Source organism: Episyrphus balteatus, chromosome 3, assembly GCF_945859705.1.
Source record: "Episyrphus balteatus chromosome 3, idEpiBalt1.1, whole genome shotgun sequence".
NCBI lineage: Eukaryota > Metazoa > Arthropoda > Insecta > Diptera > Syrphidae > Episyrphus > Episyrphus balteatus.
Window position 1 is genome coordinate 78,765,500 of NC_079136.1, and position 19,324 is coordinate 78,784,823.

At 31.2% G+C, this 19,324-nt stretch overlaps 1 long non-coding RNA gene across 1 annotated transcript; it reads left to right on the top strand.

Moving 5' to 3' along the window:
- Positions 1 to 3,598: 3,598 nt before the first annotated feature.
- LOC129914097 (uncharacterized) lies at positions 3,599 to 4,987 on the top strand. Its single transcript, XR_008772138.1, has 4 exons — positions 3,599 to 3,773; positions 3,848 to 4,194; positions 4,649 to 4,845; positions 4,901 to 4,987. It is a non-coding gene; the product is annotated as an uncharacterized LOC129914097 (long non-coding RNA).
- The last annotated feature ends 14,337 nt before the right edge of the window (positions 4,988 to 19,324 follow it).

The following is a 19,324-nucleotide window of genomic DNA, read 5'->3' on the forward strand; positions in this document are numbered from 1 at the left end:
GCTCAAAAGTTAGCTGAGCTCAGCTCAAATTTTGAGCTAGCTCACATTTGAGCTATGTACCATAGCTCAGCTCATTTGAGCTGAGCTGAAAGTGAGCTGAGCTGATGGTTGAGCTGAGCTGTTGGGTGAGCTGAACTGTCGGTGAGCTGAGCTGTTGGGTGAGCTAAGGTAAAGTGAGCTGAGCTGAGCTGTGATGGGTGAGGGGATACATTGATTTTTATTTGGAAAGTATAATGAAATATGAAGATATTTTAAACTTTTATAAAACACCATAGCTTAAGATGTTTGGTTCTAGTTATTAATGGAATAAATATATTTCTATTTTTTTACTAAAAAATATTTCTTTTTTTATCATAAAAAAAATTCCGGTACAATCCGGTTTTTCGACTTTTTTCAAAATTCCGAGAAAATCGCGTTTGAAAGTTGGGGTAAATTTTTTTTTCGAAAAATCCCCGAATCTTTGAACGCTCCTGGAAGCTAAACCGCTTGAGAGCAATTTTTGGGAGTGATGCCAAATGATAGCTTGTGCCATGGGCCTACGCTTTGCAAATTATCAGATTTTTAAGAAATCGCCTTCCATGTTAAACCACCACATCATCATTGTATATATATTTCTATAGTACTATCATGAAGTCGAATTTAGTTTTTCTTCATGTCGCCACTTTTTTGAGGTGGCGCTCAGTGTGTTTTTTTCATACAAATTCTGCTTTTTTAAGTCACCACTAGAGTTCCTAAGATCGTTTTACTTCATGATAGTACTATGGAAATATATATACAATGCACATCATGCCTTTTTTTCCAGAATCGTGCCTATTTTTTTTTACTTTTAAGTTCTCCCGGTTTGAGAACGCGTGGACCTACAGGGATGGGAGCTATACCCATCCCATATCCATAGGTTAGAGTCCCCGCTACCTTTTGGCATCAAAAAAATTGTTTTCATTTTCTTCAAAATTCCGAGATATAGGCGTTCGAACGCTTTGATCTAGAGACAGGGGAGTGGTGCAATATGAAAGCTTATATTCTCAGGTACCCGATAGTGGTATAATCCGGTTTTTCGATTTTTTTCAAAATTCCGAGAAAATCGCCTTTGAAAGTTGGGGTAAAATTTTTTTTCGAAAAATCCCCGAATCTTTGAACGCTCCTAGAAGCTAAACCGCTTGAGAGCAATTTTTGGAAATGATGCCAAATGATAGCTTGTGTCATGGGCCTACGCTATGTGCCATGTCAGATTTTTAAAAAATCGCCTTCCATGTTAAACCGCCACATCATGCCTATTTTTTCAGAATCGTGCCTACTTTTTTTTTACTTTTAAGTTCTCCCGGTTTGAGAACGCGTGGACCTACAGGGATGAGAGTTGTACCCAAATGTAGGTTAGAGTCCCCGCTACCTTTTGGCATCAAAATTTTTTTTTTCATTTTCTTCAAAATTCCGAGATATAGGCGTTGGAAGTTGGGGGCGCTCACTTTCAGCTCAGCTCACTTTCAGCTCAGCTCAATTGAGCTGAGCTATGGTACCTAGCTCAAAAGTGAGCTAGCTCAAATTTGAGCTGAGCTGTGAGCTGAGCTGACATGGAAATTACCACATGCAACTTACCACACGCAACTTGCCACATACAACTTGCCACACGCAACTTGCCACATGCAGCTTGCCACATGCAACTTGCCACAAAAAACTTGCCACTTACAACTTGCCACATGAAACATGTAACTTGCAACGTGTTGTGTGTTTTATGTTTGCCGTACTGCGGCTTACTGCATTTTTAAATACTAAAGTACTGCCTACTCTAAAGGTGAAACGACAGCCCTGCTACGCGTCATAATCCCTTTGACATTCTTGTCAAAAAGTAAATTTTCATACTCACCCTCCCATAAGAAGTATAACTTCAAAAATTTATTGAGATGTTAAATGAGATTATGTATTTTGTAATTGATTTCATTTTGAATGTCAAATCATATACCTACCTAGAAAATTATTTTTATATTAGACATTTACTTTTTTTTTATTTGCGAAAAAAGGGCATGTGTGTGTGAATTGGGCTTTTAAGACAAACGTCAGTGTCGAAGAAAAGAAACAAAATAGAGAAAAAAAAAACTTTTGACATTTCAATTCCGTATAAGTATAATTGTATATGCTTGTGCATGCATGTGTTTATGTATTATGCATGTATGCGTTTTTTTCCTCCGAATTGATTTGATTTGATTGGTTGGTTTTTTCTTGTACTTCTTTAATAAACAGTTATGATAGAAAGGAAAAAGACAAAGACAGATTGCTTAAAAGCCCAATTCAGAGATAACCAAAAGAGATGAGAAACTTCTGACGTCATACGGGTTTGCCTACAAGCTCCGGCAGACATTTTTGGATAAGTATGTGTGAAAAATCGGATATTTTTGGCTAAGTATACGTAAAAACACTGTGATTACATTGTGTGTGTTTTTCACATTTATTCACGAATACAAAAGAAATTACAACAACACGAAATAAACAAATGGGGTTTGGGGGGTAAAACGTACGAAAGTTTCCCATCTCCTTTGTGTATCTCTGGCATAATTGGGTTAAATATTTAGCCGAAATAAAATTAAAATAAGTGTGCTGAATATAAAATTTATCTAGCATATTGGCGATTGGAGCATATACTAATACTACTAGCATCGTAGTTTCAACAACTTAGAACTAATTTAACAAGTCGGATGTTTACATTTTGTATTTCTAAAAATGGCGCCCGTGTCAAAAGTCTAAACAAAAAAAAAAAATTAAAATTTCGGATGCTAACTTCTTCCGTCCTGTTAAATTAGTTTTCGTTTTGACCACCGGTAGCGCATTTCAACTTTACCAATCGCCAATAGAGAAAATTTTTGGTTCAAAATTTAGTTGTGCTATTGCATATAAAAACTTCGTTTCGTTTCTGCTGCGTAGGCTTTTTACATGGTATAAAAAGAGAAGGTATATGATCATTAGAAAAAACTCTGTATCGAGAACTGTCAAAACTTAAAAATGGCTACTTAAGGTTTTGACAGCTGCCCATTGAAATTGTTGTTGTAAACAAATTTGTCTTGGAAATTGTTGTTGCTTTTCACTTTGCCAAATATTAAACGTCAAAACCTTATTACCCCATTTTGTAAGATGGCGGCTCTAATTATCATACCTTGTCTTTTTATACCATGGGCTTTTTACTTTCAATAGCGTTTACCGTTTAATAGCCTGTTTTTTCAAGAGCACAAATGAGAATATTTCACAAACTACTTCATTTCGAATGTCAAATCGTAAAAAAAAAATTAATTTGAAATTTGAACTGACCTAATTTGCTAAATTATCTCATTTGGGCTGTAGGCTGCAGTGATAACATGCTTTAATACGCAGTTGAAGCAAAACGAAATTTTCATATACAAATAGCAAAACGAAACCTTGAACACAAAATGATTTTAATCTCTAAATGAAGTACCATAATCCACTTGATTTTGCAATATTTTTTTTGGAAATTGTTCGAGTAGTTTAAAAATAAATTTTTTTTGTATACAAAAATTTTCGAAAATTTAATGAAATTTTAAAGGAATTATTTTCCACTTTTTTAAACAAAATTTCAAGTAAATTCATAAATCCGCTTTGCAAAAAACTGATTTGTCAAAAAAATATTTGAAATTGTATACAAAAATTTTCGAAAATTTAAAGAAATTTTAAAGGAATTATTTTCCACATTTTTAAACAAAATTTCAAATAAATTCATTAATGCCCTTTGCAAAAACTGATTTTGAAAAAAAAAAAAATATTTGAAATAGGTATTTCAAAATTGTATAAAAAGTCGAAAATTGATCTTTTTTTTGAAAATGTTTTCTTTATTTTTAAATTAAAGATAAAAATGTGTTTGTTCAAAGATTTTAGCTAAAATTGGTTAAGTGGTTAACGAGAAAGTCAGAAATCAAATGTCCATTTGAAATTAAGAAAATCGAAGAATTTGCAAATACGGTACAAGAGTGGGCCAAATAACAATATATGGGACACATAGACATCCGGGGTTTCCGAAAAAATAAACCGAGACAGACTATTAAAGTACGGGACAGTGCCGGGAAATCCGGGACGGATATGGTCACCGTATCCATAAGGCAAGATGAGTTTAGTGTCAAAAAAAGTACAAAAAGTGGATTTCACCAAAGTTGACTTAAAGAAAAAATGGAAGTACCTATATTGAGGAAAATTGAAGTAGGTAGATTTCAAAAAATATATTTTTCTACACAGAGAAAAATAGACCACATAAAATAGAATAAAAACTATAAGATTTCTCTATGGTTTTCATCCAAGAAATAAACCTTGTTAAAAACAATCGGGTTTTCCTTATTGTTTTAAAATCTGCAATTGTAGGGTTTTGCCAAGAAAAAAAAACGATGACCAGGTCGGGGATCGAACTGAAGACTTTAAATCATTAGTCGTGCACCATCTGAACCAACCTGGTATACAGATATTGATCGTGCCAAGTTAAAAACAAAAATTAAGTTTGGACTCAAATTTTAAGAAGATTTTCTCTATAAAAATAATAAGAATTCTCCTTAAAAAAAACCTTCTTATTAGTTGATTTTAATAAGATTTGCCTTATAAAACAATAAGGCAATCTGTTCGTTTTTAGGTGGTCATATTTATAAAACAAGATGTCGTATAGTTACAGATGGCAAGATGTCGAAGTGTGACAGTGCGAGTACAAGTTTCAAGTCGTGTGGGTACAAAAATGGGGACTTTTGTTTGAAAAGAATTAAACACTGTTGTTTGTTTAATTCTCTTTCAACAAAAGTATCTATTTTCGAGGAAAACCAGTGTCAAATCATACAATTATTTTTCAGGGTGTTGCTTCAAATAAAAGTAAGAAATTAAATAATTATTATTAATTGCTCAAATTTATTAACTAATTTTTCAGTGAACAGAGAGTGCATCAAAGCTGCCAAATTCCGCGAGCCCTTTGGCCTATCAGCATATTTCGTTCGAACCATTACTTTTGAGACATATTACGTATAAAAAACGATTCTTGATAAAAAAAATTCAATATATTTTTTAATTTTTAGTGTTTTTTTCTTTATATAATTTCCCCTCCCGTAAGCGGAGGGAGACATATCATCCCCCTCTCCCGGTAAAAAAAATGCATTGTATATAGTCCCATAGCCCCTCAAAACATCTGACTATTTATATAGTCACAAATAACTATTTAAATAGTTCATCTTTCTCCCTAGAAAAAAAGTATACTTTTCTGATGGATTTTAGTGTGCTGATATTGAATCTGAACTCAAAAAATTTCGGTCAGCTCTGGTTTTTGAGATATACCTACATTATGTAGTAGTATTTTTTGGGATTTTCTAAAAAAAAACTTGATTCTGTGATCCTTTAATGCGTACATATATCTCAAAATCCTGTCGTGACTCTGAAAATCAAAAACTATTAGAAAACTTTTCTAAGAAAAGTATACTTTTGATCCTAATAGGAGAAACAAATCTGAAGCTTTACAAGGCAGTTTATCGAATGGTTTATCACAAATAAGATATTTCTAAATAGAAAAATAGTATATTAAATTACAAAACACGTAAAAATTTTGTTTAATGTACATATTTGATTGTAGTTTTTTCATGTGGAGTTTACTAAAAACTGCAGGATCTCGATATTTTTGCTGTTTTTGTAAATTAGTATCTTAAAATGTGTTTAAACTTTTCTTAATAAATTTGGTGTCATGTGACAGATCATGTCATGAGAAATAAGTCCTCCAAATTTGAGCTTAATAAGAATAATAGTTTTACTTTTGTACAAGGTCAACCGAATCTAAAAGGGTTATTTTCTACAAACTATTCATATTTTTAAAAAATCATTTAAAAAAATGGTACGTTCTAGAATTTTTCTGAAACCAGATTTAGATTCAGGAAAGTCAAATACAGTTGAAACTCGATTATCCGGGATTCGATTAACCGGAACGCTCTATTATCCGTGATAAAAATATTTGACATTTTTTCTCGACAAGAAAGACAATGTATTTATTTAAACTCTATTGCCCGTTATAAACTCTACTCTATCCGTAAAATGAGAACAAGACCGAACATATTCCTTCACTTCAATTCAGCACATGCAAAAAGAAGTAACGGGATATCATGGTATAAAAAGAGAAGGTATGATCATTAGAAAAAACTCAGTATCGAGAACTGTCAAAACTTATGGCTACTTAAGGTTTTGACAGCCCAGCCCATTGAAATTGTTGTTGTAAACAAATTTGTCTTGGAAATTGTTGTTGCTTTTGACTTTGCCAAATGCCAAACGTCAAAACCTTATTACCCCATTTTGTAAGATGGCGGCTCTAAAAATCATACCTTGTCTTTTTATACCATGACGGGATATGTGTTGTTGTTTGTTTTTTTACGAGAATCTCATGTTAGTTTTAGTTTTTTTTTTTTAATTTTTTTAATAAAAACTTAAATGCACATACATCTTTCTTTTAGAAAAAAAAGTTCTATTATTCGGTATTTTCGATTATCCGTAATGGGCTCGGTCCCGACCATCCCGGTTAATCGAGTTTCAACTGTATTTCATAATTTCAAAAAATTATTTGAAGGAGAAAAAAAGATAAATTTTGCAGACCAGTGTTATTAAAATAATCACAAATAATAACTATTTTTTTACTACCTATTTAAAATAGTTAAAAATAACTATTTTTTTCTCTGTATGTAGATTTCGATATTTTGGTGTGAAGAAGGTAGTACATTTTAATTTCATTTGAAAAAAAGTAGGAGATCAATTAAGGTAAAGTGAAAAAAGGAGTAGATCTACTTCAGTTAAAGTAAAGTGGTACCACTGGTCCACATTTCTACAGCCAAATTTGGTAAAGTTTATTTGTATAAGGGTTGTGAAAAATAGTTTTTTGTAATGCATTTGTTTTCCATTACAAATTAGAAAAAAAAATATTTATTTATAATAACAAATGATTGCATTAAAAAAGAATATTTATTGTAACTGAAAAAAAATTGCATTAAAAAAAAATTTATTGCAACTGAAAAGTATTTGCATTAAAAAAGTATTTATTGCAAATAAAAAAAAATTGCATTGAAAAAAATGTTTTGCAACTGAAAAATATTTGAATTGAAAATAAAATTTTTATTGCAAAAAAAAAATTTTTTTTTAATTCAATGCAAAATGTTTGCATTGAATATTTTTTTTTTAATATTCGTCGAATTTCTTACAATCTTGGATATTGGACCATATTATATTATGGGTAATTGAAACAGGTTATGTAGGGGAGAGTGGGGCAGTTTTGAACACTTTTTGCTTTTGCAACTGCTAGAAAGATATTTATTCGATTTATTGATCTGTTAAGTTTACTTATATGAAGCAGTGATATTGAACTTCGATTTTAAATTATATCTGGTTATTTTAGCATATTATTTATATTTAATTTTAATTTTTAACCAATATTAGATCTTATGTTCAAAAGTGCCCCATGGAAGGGGCAGTTTTGAACATCAGTATTAATTTCGTTGTAGTGAATAAATAATACTTAACTTTTAATTAGTTTTTTAATAAGAACATACAAAAACTCCAAATTGATTATTATATCATATTCAATTAACCAACAAATAATAAAAACTCAGAAAATATAACATTAAAATTTAAACTATAGTTATCAGTTTATCACATTTATAAGTTCAAAAGAAAAACAAAAACCAAGAAAAATTCATTTAAAATACATATTAGAAAAATGGTATTCATACCATTTATGCTTCTCAGAGTAAAATAGATTTATTTTCAATATATATAGATATATTTCTGGACATTAAATCCAAATGTTAACTAAGCGGATTTTCTTCATGTACCAGGAGCATTAACTGGTGTAGGTAGCTTGACTTTAATTTCTATAACGCTTAAGCGGTATATAATCGAGTTCTCATCGAGAACAGTCTAGCAGAACTTGAAGAATTCAGGCATTTTTTTAAAACTTCAATTATGTTGTACATATTCCCATTTCTTCTTTAATTTTGCCCACAAATGCTAGTTTCATTATTTATTTTTATAAGAACATTACGATTTATTAAATAAAACACATTCAAGTGTCCTTAAAATGTCTGATACAAACTGCTCGGGGCGGTTTTGAACATGTTCAAAAGTGCCCCACCATACTTGTTCAAAACTGCCCCCACTGTGTCAACGACATAAAATGTTGAATAAATATTTAACATTAATATATTCATTCAAAAATTCACCGTCAATTAATTTAAAATTCATTAACCATTAACAAAAATTGTATTACGTTTTAAAATCACGTACCAATTTTTTTTTAAACTCTTACAACTAAAAAACTGAAATAATGCAAAACCACTATAAAAATCACCTTCCACCTATAAATCTGAAAGTCAGCCGAGATAACGATGGAAAGTCGTTGACATTTATGGATATCGTGTTGACGGGTTCAAATATCGAAATACTTCTAAAAAAGATTGATATACAAAAATTTTATATGCAGTGTTCAAATGTGCCCCGTGTTCAAAACTGCCCCACTCTCCCCTAGACAGTACACATAATAAGGTAATATCTTCTGAACGTTGTCAAAATTTGTTTGTCAAAAATGTAACAGCTGTAAACAGGAAAATGTCATTTGAAAAAATTATAAATTGAAAAATAACAAATTTTCTTAGTGGTGCGCTTGGTTTTTCAGTTTTTGTGCGTTTTTCCACGGTATTTTAAAACAATTAAGAATGCGACCAATTTCAGTTTGGAAGATATTAACTTTTTATGTGTACTGTGGGTTATGTATGGTCAAATAGAAAAAATCATAAGAAATTCGGTGAATATTACAAAAAAAAAATATTTAATGTACAAATTTTACATTGATTTTTTTTTTCAATGCAGAAAATTTTTTATTTGAAAATATTTTTAAGTTGCAATAACAAACTGTTTAATGCAATTTTTTTTTTACTTGCAACAAATATTTTTTTAATGCAAATACTTTTCAGTTGCAATAATTTTTTTTTGTATCCAATTTTTTTTCTTTTTTAATGCAAACATTTTTTATTTGAAATAAATAAAAAAAACTCTTCAGTTTAAATAAAAAAATCTTTTAATGCAAATTTTGTTCAGTAGCATTAAATATTTTTTTAATGCAATTTTTTTATTTGCAATAGTTGGTATTTTAACAACCCTGATTTCAAAAGTGGGCTTTTGTAATTTAATATCTTGCTTAGAACGTGAATTTCGAATACAAAATGTTTGTGGTATTAGCCCAGGGAAATTAGTAATTTAAATCGCATTTTTCGCGGGACAAAATTTTTTTCATGGAATGTGTTCGGGTGGTTGTCCTTATCATAAAAGTCAATTTGTTGGCATAATTGAGGGTTGGGAACAGCCGCCATCTTGGAAAAGAGATTGGTATCGTTTTTATTGAATAGCTCCATTGTTATTCATTTTAACAAAAAATGACAAAGGTAAGACTTATTAACAATAAAATTATCTAAGAAATGATATACAAAACAATTCCGTGAGTTGATTAAATAAAATTTTATAGTTGGTCAAAGTGCGGGTTTGTATCGCAAGGTTGGGACAAAATGACATTTTTTCATATATCTGACGAACTTTTGATTTGTTTGGATAATTCTTCAAGAATGGATTGTAGTACTTATAATTACCTATAAAATGAGCCCACAATCGTTATTGTCACCATCGTATTGTAGAAGTAATCTAACTCCGAATCTCTCCATGTACTAGTCAAAAGTAAGAAAAAAGCTGTTTTTTTGCAAGTAGGCCGAGAAAATTTTGGGAGTAGAGGTATAACCAAAATATAAGTACGCAGTTTTGCAGCCATACGCGTGTTAATGTCGATTTCAAAGGTCTGACAACTCTAATTTTGTGCTTTATACGGTTTTTGGGGGGTTAAATAACGTAAGTTTTCCAGTTAATGTGAATGGGATAAATTTATACTATTTGAAATTATAAATATACAAGCTGATGCTCTATTATTTTTCCTAAATCTGAACACCCCAATCTTGAGGATGTGACCAATAGAACTATATATAAGCCGTTTATACGATTATGTTTTAGAAACTTTTTTTGTTTAGATTTTTGTTTGTTTATTTGAATTGAAAAGCCTGATATGGTTAGTTAAAAAAGCTTATATCGTGAGTTCTATTAACCCCATAGCTGAGATTGAGGTGTCCAGATTTAGGAAAAATAATAGAGCATCAGCTTGTATATTTATAATTTCAAATAGTATAAATTTAGCCCATTCACATTAACTGGAAAACTTACGTTATTTAACCCCCCAAAAACCGTATAAAGCACAAAATTAGAGTTGTCAGACCTTTGAAATCGACATTAACACGCGTATGGCTGCAAAACTGCGTACTTATATTTTGGTTAAACCTCTACTCCCAAAATTTTCTCGGCCTACTAGCAAAAAAACAGCTTTTTTCTTACTTTTGACTAGTACATGGAGAGTTTCGGAGTTAGATTACTTCTACAATACGATGGTGACAATAACGATTGTGGGCTCATTTTATAGGTAATTATAAGTACTACAATTCATTCTTGAAGAATTATCCAAACAAATCAAAAGTTCGTCAGATATATGAAAAAATGTCATTTTGTCCCAACCTTGCGATACAAACCCGCACTTTGACCAACTATAAAATTTTATTTAATCAACTCACGGAATTGTTTTGTATATCATTTCTTAGATAATTTTATTGTTAATAAGTCTTACCATTGTCATTTTTTGTTAAAATGAATAACAATGGAGCTATTCAATAAAAACGATACCAATCTCTTTTCCAAGATGGCGGCTGTTCCCAACCTCCAATTATGCCAACAAATTGACTTTTATGATAAGGACAACCACCCGAACACATTTCATGAAAAAAATGTTGTCCCGCGAAAAATGCGATTTCATGCCCATATTTTGACTAATTTCCCTGAGCTATATTGCTATTTTCTGGAAAAACGCCTCTAACGATGTTGACAAAATTTTGCTCACGTCATATGAAAAAATGCGTTTTCGTAAAAAACATTTGTTAGTCTTTTCGAGTCTTTTCGTATATCAGCCAAATTCGCTTTATACAAAGATATTTCCTATAACCTTTCATTAACTGTTTCTAAAAAAGAGTTTCTCAAAGGTATAATGCACAAATTTCAAATGGAACTATTTTCTCATTTCTATTTTCAATGCGTTACATATTGCTCATATTGTTCTTCAGATGAAGAGGTAATACTTTTTTTTTGCCTATATTTGAAGGAGATTGGGACCTCCTTTTAATGAACAAAATAGAAATTCAAATGAAACACAAATAAGAACAAAACCGTATTTTTACAGCTTTTTTTTTGTATATATCAGTTGAGTTTACCTTTAATAACAACACAAAACAAGACAATCAGAAATGTATATATTCTCTATTAAGAGAAAGACCGAAAATACAAAAAACAAAAAGTTACGAAAGTGCTATTTTGTCATCACCTTAAAACTACCGATAGTTATAGAAAGGACGAATATTTTTCTCATTCACGGAATTCTTAATTTAAAGAAAACCAGTGTTTTCTTTAGCCGTTACTACTTACCTCTGTTATTTCTAATCCTGTTCCGCCTTATTAAAAAAATATTCATCGTTTCATAAACTTTTTTAGAGTGGTCGTTTCGGGTCTTATTCCATTCAGCATTGTAAAGTACTTAAAAATATTGTCCGCAAGGCCCGATTGTATAAAGCTGAATTTTCTAACTCCTCCCTTACATAACTAAACTATACGGTTTTGAAAAAGGCTAACCCAACAAAAAAAGAGCACGTATACGCCTAAAAAAAACTCTGGCCTAAGATGCTACTACAACACCCTTATCAAAATTAAAAAAACACTTGTACTCAACAATTGAGCAAATTATTTATCTTTTCGTCATCGTCATAGTTAATAAATAGTTAATAAATGAGCACAAAATTTTTAAATATTTCTTCGTGCATTTTATTACGTAATTATTTTAAAGTTACAAAACTGTTTTGTTTGTATAATTTTAGTCGCCAATCAAATTTAGTTTACAAAACAATAATTTCGATTAAAAACTTTCTTTTTTAATACATAGTATTCAAAAAGTTAAACAAAGCAAAAATAAATTAGATATCTAACCTCACTGGTATCTACTTCAAAAACAACAAAAAAAAAACGGAGGAATTTTTCTTTTTGATGATGGGTTTTCCACAAATATTAATTTCAAAAAAACTACAAAGCCATTCAAAAACTTTATACACCTAGATAAAAATACGATAAAACGATGCGAAGGGCAATGTGGATAGCTTGAGGGTGTCTTCCCTTATTTAAATTCAATATAAGGGTGCATGAGCCATGACCCGTACGCTTGAAACATTCCCTTATCCAGGCACTCCGATGCTGACTTGTTCAATTGTAAGTTATGAGCACGCACTTGACGGCGAATTTTCTACTAAACCTTTGTAATCTTTATTTTTTTTTTATTAATTCCATCTCTCAAACATTTTGACTTTTAACCATTATGGGTTTTTTTATTTTTCTAAAGGATGAATTTTTGATATTAGGTAGAAAACTTTTTTAACCAATCCTTGTGGGTTAAGGATGGAAATCTAAAATTGTATAGGTATTCTGCGATGGTATTTATGATGAATTCGGGTTGCTCTTGTTGTTCTATAATATTCATGATATTCCATCAGTTTGACTTTAGTTATAGTTATGTGATGTGCTTTGTATATAAAAGTAACCGAAATAATGTCAATCTAATATCTAAATATTTATACATTTCCATTACAATATAAAAGTTGGTCTGTGGCTAAGGAAAGGAGGTAAATTACGCGAGGGGGCGCCGCCGGGCGGGAAAGAGGAAACGGTTCCAAGCGAAACTTTTATGGCGCTCGTTCTTGCGGGCTTAAATATATTATTTTATGTTGTTGATGGTAATTCCTACTCACAAAAGATCTGTGGAATTTCAGGAATTTCAATTAATTCCCATAATTCCCCTTCCAAAGAGGGGAAGGTCTATGGCTTTTTACTGGGTACTGGCGCTGGCTTCTGGTTCTGGTGTGTATAAAGTTGGTGCTGTTCTGTTGGCATATTATAAACAGAACACAATTTATGTTTTTATACGTTGTGAACTTTCTATAGATGCGGCTGCCTCCTCAGGAAAAATACAGGACCTAGCACCATTACAATGTGCGCTCTCATTTTTTGGCAAGGATAACAGCTCTAACAGCACATCACATGGATGCTTTGGGCCACAGGGGTGGTTGGTGATTTCAATTATTTACACTTAGTTTACAAAATGTTACAACGTTGTTGGCAAAACGATTACGAACATAATTTATTGGCTAAGGATGAGAATGAAAATGACGCCAAGAATAGAAAGAGGAAGCTTATTTAAATTGCACTTGTGTGTTTGGTTCGGGGGATATAATGTATATTCATATAATACCTAACAAGAAATTAGCTTCTAGAAAAGTGAACGATTATATTGAGGGAGGGGTTGAGGTTTTGAAGTGCATCTTTGGAAAGAAAAGATTTAGTGTTGTCTTATTTATGTTAAATATAATTTAAAATAAAAAGAAAAGGTGCCTTTAACTAAAATATGCTGTAAATTAGAACATTGTGTAAATATAGAAAATAAGTCTCATAATTTAGCATGAAATCTTTCATTTAGTCTGTCTGTTTTTTTAATTAGCTAGACCCTAATTGTGAAATCGAAAAAAAAAACGTCAAAAGCAATGTCTTAAAAATGGTCCTAGTCTAAATATTTTTTAGGTCATGAAAGTTCAATGTTTGAAGGGTTTTATAGCTTTGCCGACGATAGAATCTAACTATGTATTTTTACCGGTTTTTCACAAAAGCATACAACAATTTTGTTTAATATGAAAATGAAAACGATTTTATATTTTTCAGCCATTGTTCATTTTTGTTAAAAAGACATCCTTTGTTTTTCGCAGGAAGCTGACATTTTCATATGATTTAATGCATTAAAAATGAGTAGGGGAAAGGTGCGAACAGTGAGACACCTTTTTTTTTAAATTGGTATATCTTAGAATGTCTTCAAGATAGCTTAACCAAACTTTGAAGTCAGTTTAAGACATATTTTATCTTAATGTTGCAAAAAAATTTGTAGTTAAAAAATGAATGAGAGCATCACATTGGACTAAATGTCTAAAATGTAGAAAAAGTCAAAGCGTCTCACTGTTTGCAAGGGGTGCGATCAGTGAGACAATCAAAGGTGAAACAAATTAACGAAACTGTCAAATAATTAGGTAATTGACAAGTATATAATTAATTAATTTATGTTACTCTAACCCATTTTTTTTTCAAAAAAAGCCAAAAAAAAAAACAAAAAAAAAAACTCTACGAAATCATATTGAAATCATGTTAAAATAAAAGATTTTTTTTTAAATATTTTGTTCTTTTTCGTCGGCTACAGGTCTGATTTGAATATATATTTTTATATATTATTTATATATTCAAATCAGACCTGTAGCCGACGAAAAAGAACAAAATATTTTAATAAAGAAAGGTCACGAAATAAGGAAGAATTGATTTTTTTTAAATATATGTCTCAATGTTTGCTTTTTAAAAATAATGTCTCACTGTTTACTTTTTGTCATTTTTCGGAAAAATATAAAATTACAAAAAACGGAAAGGAATTCTAAGTACATTGTTCGCACCTTTCCCGTTATCATAGAAGTATCATACGGGCTCAAAAAAGAGTAAATACAAAATTTTCAATATTGGAAAGAATTCAACTAACTGAGTTTGAATCGGTCAGTGTTAAGGCAACGTTAGGGAACTGAATTTTGGTCTTGTGTCTCATTTGAGTGGGAAATAGGTCCCAAAAATAAAAATTAGGTGTTATGTCCCTGCGCATGCAATGCAATTTTTGAAGGATACAACTTCAATTTGCTTAATCACAATACGTTTGGAAAGTTGAACAATGGACATGGAGGCAGAGTATGCAGACGATGTGACGAGCGATTTGCCCAACGCTGTTTGACAAAAACCGTGACTTACGCATACACAGGAAAATAATACAATCCTAAATAAAAAATAAAATGATACTTCATAATCGACTCTAGCGAGGTTGAAATTTTTCGGATTTCATACTAGTACTAGATTTCATACCTGTCAGAAACACACCTCATAGTATGAAATCGGAGAATTTTCCGCTCCGACGCCGAAGCGACGGATACCTCGCTAAGACCGTATATTTTACTAACGATTTAACTCCAGTTGTAAGATCAGCTGCATTCCATTGTTTTGAAAGAATTCATTTCTGTTAATCCTTTTGAGCCTAGCGTTACTCTCATAAAACATTATTTAAAAATTCTTAAAAAATATTCCATTAAATAATTTTTTAGGTTTTGATGAATTAATTGAAAGATACTAGATACTGTCTAGTTACTGGGATTAATACAAAAAGTTAGTCAAACATCATACTTTTAATTGTTTTTTTTTAATCGAAAAAGGGACTGAAATGCACATTTTTTTTGCTAAAAGTTTTTTTTATATGGTCATAATTTTGAAAAATATAAATATAAACAAAATATTTTCTCATTTGTTTGGTTTTTTTTGGTGGCCATCATAGACAGTGTGTGTATCTAACTTAAATGGAACATGAGAGATGAGAGTAACACATTAGTTTTGCTAATTATTATTTTGGAAAATAACTTTTTGCTAGAATAATGACTTCTAAGAAATAACAAAATGACACCAAGTGACCATGATTCACAAAGATTTATACTATATTTTCTGAAAATATCAAATTTTAATTTTTGGAACGATATAGGTTTTTTTGAAGCCAAAGTTGAGCATTTTCCAAAAACATAAATTTTCAAATTAAGTAAGTTTTTCTTAGAAGACATTTTTCTAGGGCAATGATAATTATTTCATGGTATCGGAAGGGTTCATACTTTAATTAAAAAAAAAAAATTAATCCTGGATTTGTATACCGTATTAACGCAGAGCGCAGGTGAAAATCGTAAAATTGAAGAAAAATTGTGAACATTTCAGATGGTAACCATTTTGTTTGTAATTGTTCTGGTTCAGTTTTATTTTTTTACATGAAATACACACCTTTCAAAAAAAAGTATCAACCATTTCAATGGTTGGTAAAAAGCTACAACCCGTTACGCACCAGTGTGAAATTGATCGAATTTTTTACTTCGGATGGGTACTGATCAGAAACTAAACAGTCAAAAAAATAAATCGTGGTGGTAGTACCTCAAAGATTAACCTCAATTTTTTTTTATTATAATTAAAAATCATGCCGCACACCATATTTGTTGATTTCATATGGAATGACTCTATTCGTACTTCTTAGTGGTAATGTGTTTGACACGATAATACTGAAAAAATAACAAAAAAAAATGTTTAAATATTGATATTAATAGTGTGGTTTCGAAAGGGTTAAGGAGACAGGGTATTTAATTTTATATATTAATTTTTTTAACCGAATTCATAAAATTGAGGAAGCTATGTGTATTTTTATACTTTACTTATGAATGTTTTATAGCAATGTTGTGGAAACTTTTAATCGCTTACCATATACAACCCACGTTTTCAATTCTCAGGTTTTCGAATTTTGTAAATATAATTTACGAGGCAACACTGCAGATTTGTTTTCAAGTTTGTTAATATTTTTGAAGTGAAAACTTCTTTAGTATCGTAGTGATTTGAAACAAGATGAAACGAAAACGCGACACGACTTCAACTTGTTATAACTTTTTTGTTTTAATAGATAGATGAATGAAATTTGTACTGTAAATAGGTAATTAAATAAATTATAACTGTACAAAACTTCAATTAATTTCATATTCAAAATTCGGAGATAACGGTAAAAAGATGTTCTTTTCCAACACACGTTATATCTTTTGATCTAGTGCACATACAAATTAGATTTAACTTTAATACGCTTGTTGATAACATAACCTTTTATTTGGTATATCACACATAACGTTACGTGCTCCACAAGTTACACAATCTTAAATTGAAAAAAATTTAAAAATACCTCAAAACACCTGTGGAGATCTGTTGGCGATGACCAGCCACCAGTGTAGGAAGTACCGTAATCTCAGTCTGGAAATTCGACATGGTTGACTTTAAAAAATTCTAACTTCTCTTGTTGACATCTTTGAAATAAGATTTATGAATCATTATACAAGGTGAAACAATAAGCTTTCACATGGTATAAAACTTTTCAGAGGTTGTCAAACAAAAAAATTGATTTAATAGCATGAGAACATAAAAATAAATGTTTTTTTTTGCTTTTTGGATGAAATTTCATCGAGTTTAAAAAATTCTAGCTCTGTTTGTAGATGTTTCATACACCTGATCGATATATACATTTTGAGCTAAGACAATAAGCTTTCAGATGGTATAACATTTTGTATAGGTTGTTAGAGAAAAAATGCATTTAATAGCGTGAGAAGACAAAAATACGTAATTTTTTCGCGTTTTTTGATGGAAATTGATCGAGTTCAAAAAATTCTAGCTCTTTTTGTAGATGTCTCATAGACCTAATCGATATATATATATTTTGAGCTTAGACAATAAGCTTTTAGATGATATAAAATTTATATAGGTTGTCATTTAAAAAAACATGGATTTGAAGGTGATAGAATAAAAGTAGGTAGATTTTTTCTATTTTTTTTTTTGCAAGAAAAATGATTTCTTAAGGTTTCACTTCTACCACGTGTGAATTGCACACATGATTTTTTTTTTATTTTACAGTTACCCCGTTTTCTTCGCTTCGCGTTTTTCCCTTCAAAGTGTTCAAAAGAAGTGAACAATTGAAATCCAATAAGTTGCAATTCAATTTTTTTTTAAATGTTTCAATTTCAATCAGTTTTTTAAAGGTCCAAAAGTGATTGTTATGGTTAAGCGTTAAAGGCTAGACTCAAAGCTAATAAATTAAGTTCTTTGACGATAGCTACCATAGTATGCGTGAAAAACGGACGCTTTTGGCTAAGTATACGTGAAAACACTGTGGTTACACTGTGTGTATTTTTCAAATTTTATTCTCGAATACAAAAGAAATTACAACAACACGAAATAAACAAATGGGTTTTGGGGGGTAAAACGTACGAAAGTTTCCCATCTCCTTTGTGTATCTTTGCTAATTACTTAACATAAAGCAAGAGGGTCATTCCTTATTTATGTTCATTACTCAAAAAAGACGAAAAAACGTCGGATGCATTTTAGGCAAAGCGCTTTTGATTCTGAACAAAATGCAATATTCCAATCTATCTTAACATGACTATGACTTATTTATTTTCTTAAGAACCTTTTCTTATAGGTCTTTACTTTTCCTACCCATTTTCGGAAATGTTGCTTAAACGGGACCTGAATTCTCCTTTCTTCAACGCAGGGCCGGTTTTAGGGGGGGGGGCAGCCTGGGCCGTCGCCCAGGGGCGCAAGAATTGAGGGGCGCCGCAGGCGCCCCGAACTTTTACAAAAGTTATATAAATAACGAAGTCTTTCCAATCGATGTTTTATTCATTTTTACTTTCACAAAGGCGCTCCAATTTTTTCTATTTTACATTTTCAACAGCGCTCGTTTTGTTTGTCCTAAACTTTTTGAAGAATGAAGGCGCCCCCCCAATTTTGGGTTAATTTGTTTGGCTTCCGGAAGGACAATGGTGTCCAAAATCTTCTTTGAAGAACAAGGCGCCCCAATTTTTTTGAAAGACTTAGGCAATCCTAATATTCACAGAAGGGAGACGGACAGAATCCCGAAATTAAAAATCCAGAAAGCCCAAAATCCAGAAAACCCTAAATCCCGGAAACCCAAAAACTCGAAACCCCAAAATTCCGAAAACCCAGAATCCCAAAATCCCGAAAAACCAAAATCCCGAAAACCCAAAATCCAGCCAAAAATTGACAGCTTCTCCATTTCTCATAAGAACTACGTTCGTGTGTGAGAATAAAAAAATAGGTCTGTTCGTTGTTCTCCCCTCCAGGGCACTCTAAATCATGTCAATTAACTGTCAAAAAAATCAGAGTTTCTCGGGTTTTAACTTTTCATCGAACACCTCAGAGCTTTAGTTTAGCGAACATCGAATTTATTATCTCTTGGACAACGAATTCGGAGCCACCCAGAGTGCCCTAGAGCTCGCAACGAGCAAACCTAATACTTCTAAATGTATGTCGTTTTCGATTGGCCGTCCGGAAGCGTCCGGAATCATTCAGAAGCCTGCTGCAAGTTTTTTTTTCTCCTAGTGAAAAAACAAAAAAAAATTATTTGATTTTTCACCAATACAGATATTAAATTTCAGAATTGAGTGGAAGCGATTCAAACTTTTTTATTGGGTTTCAGAATGAGTGAATCATTGAGTGATTC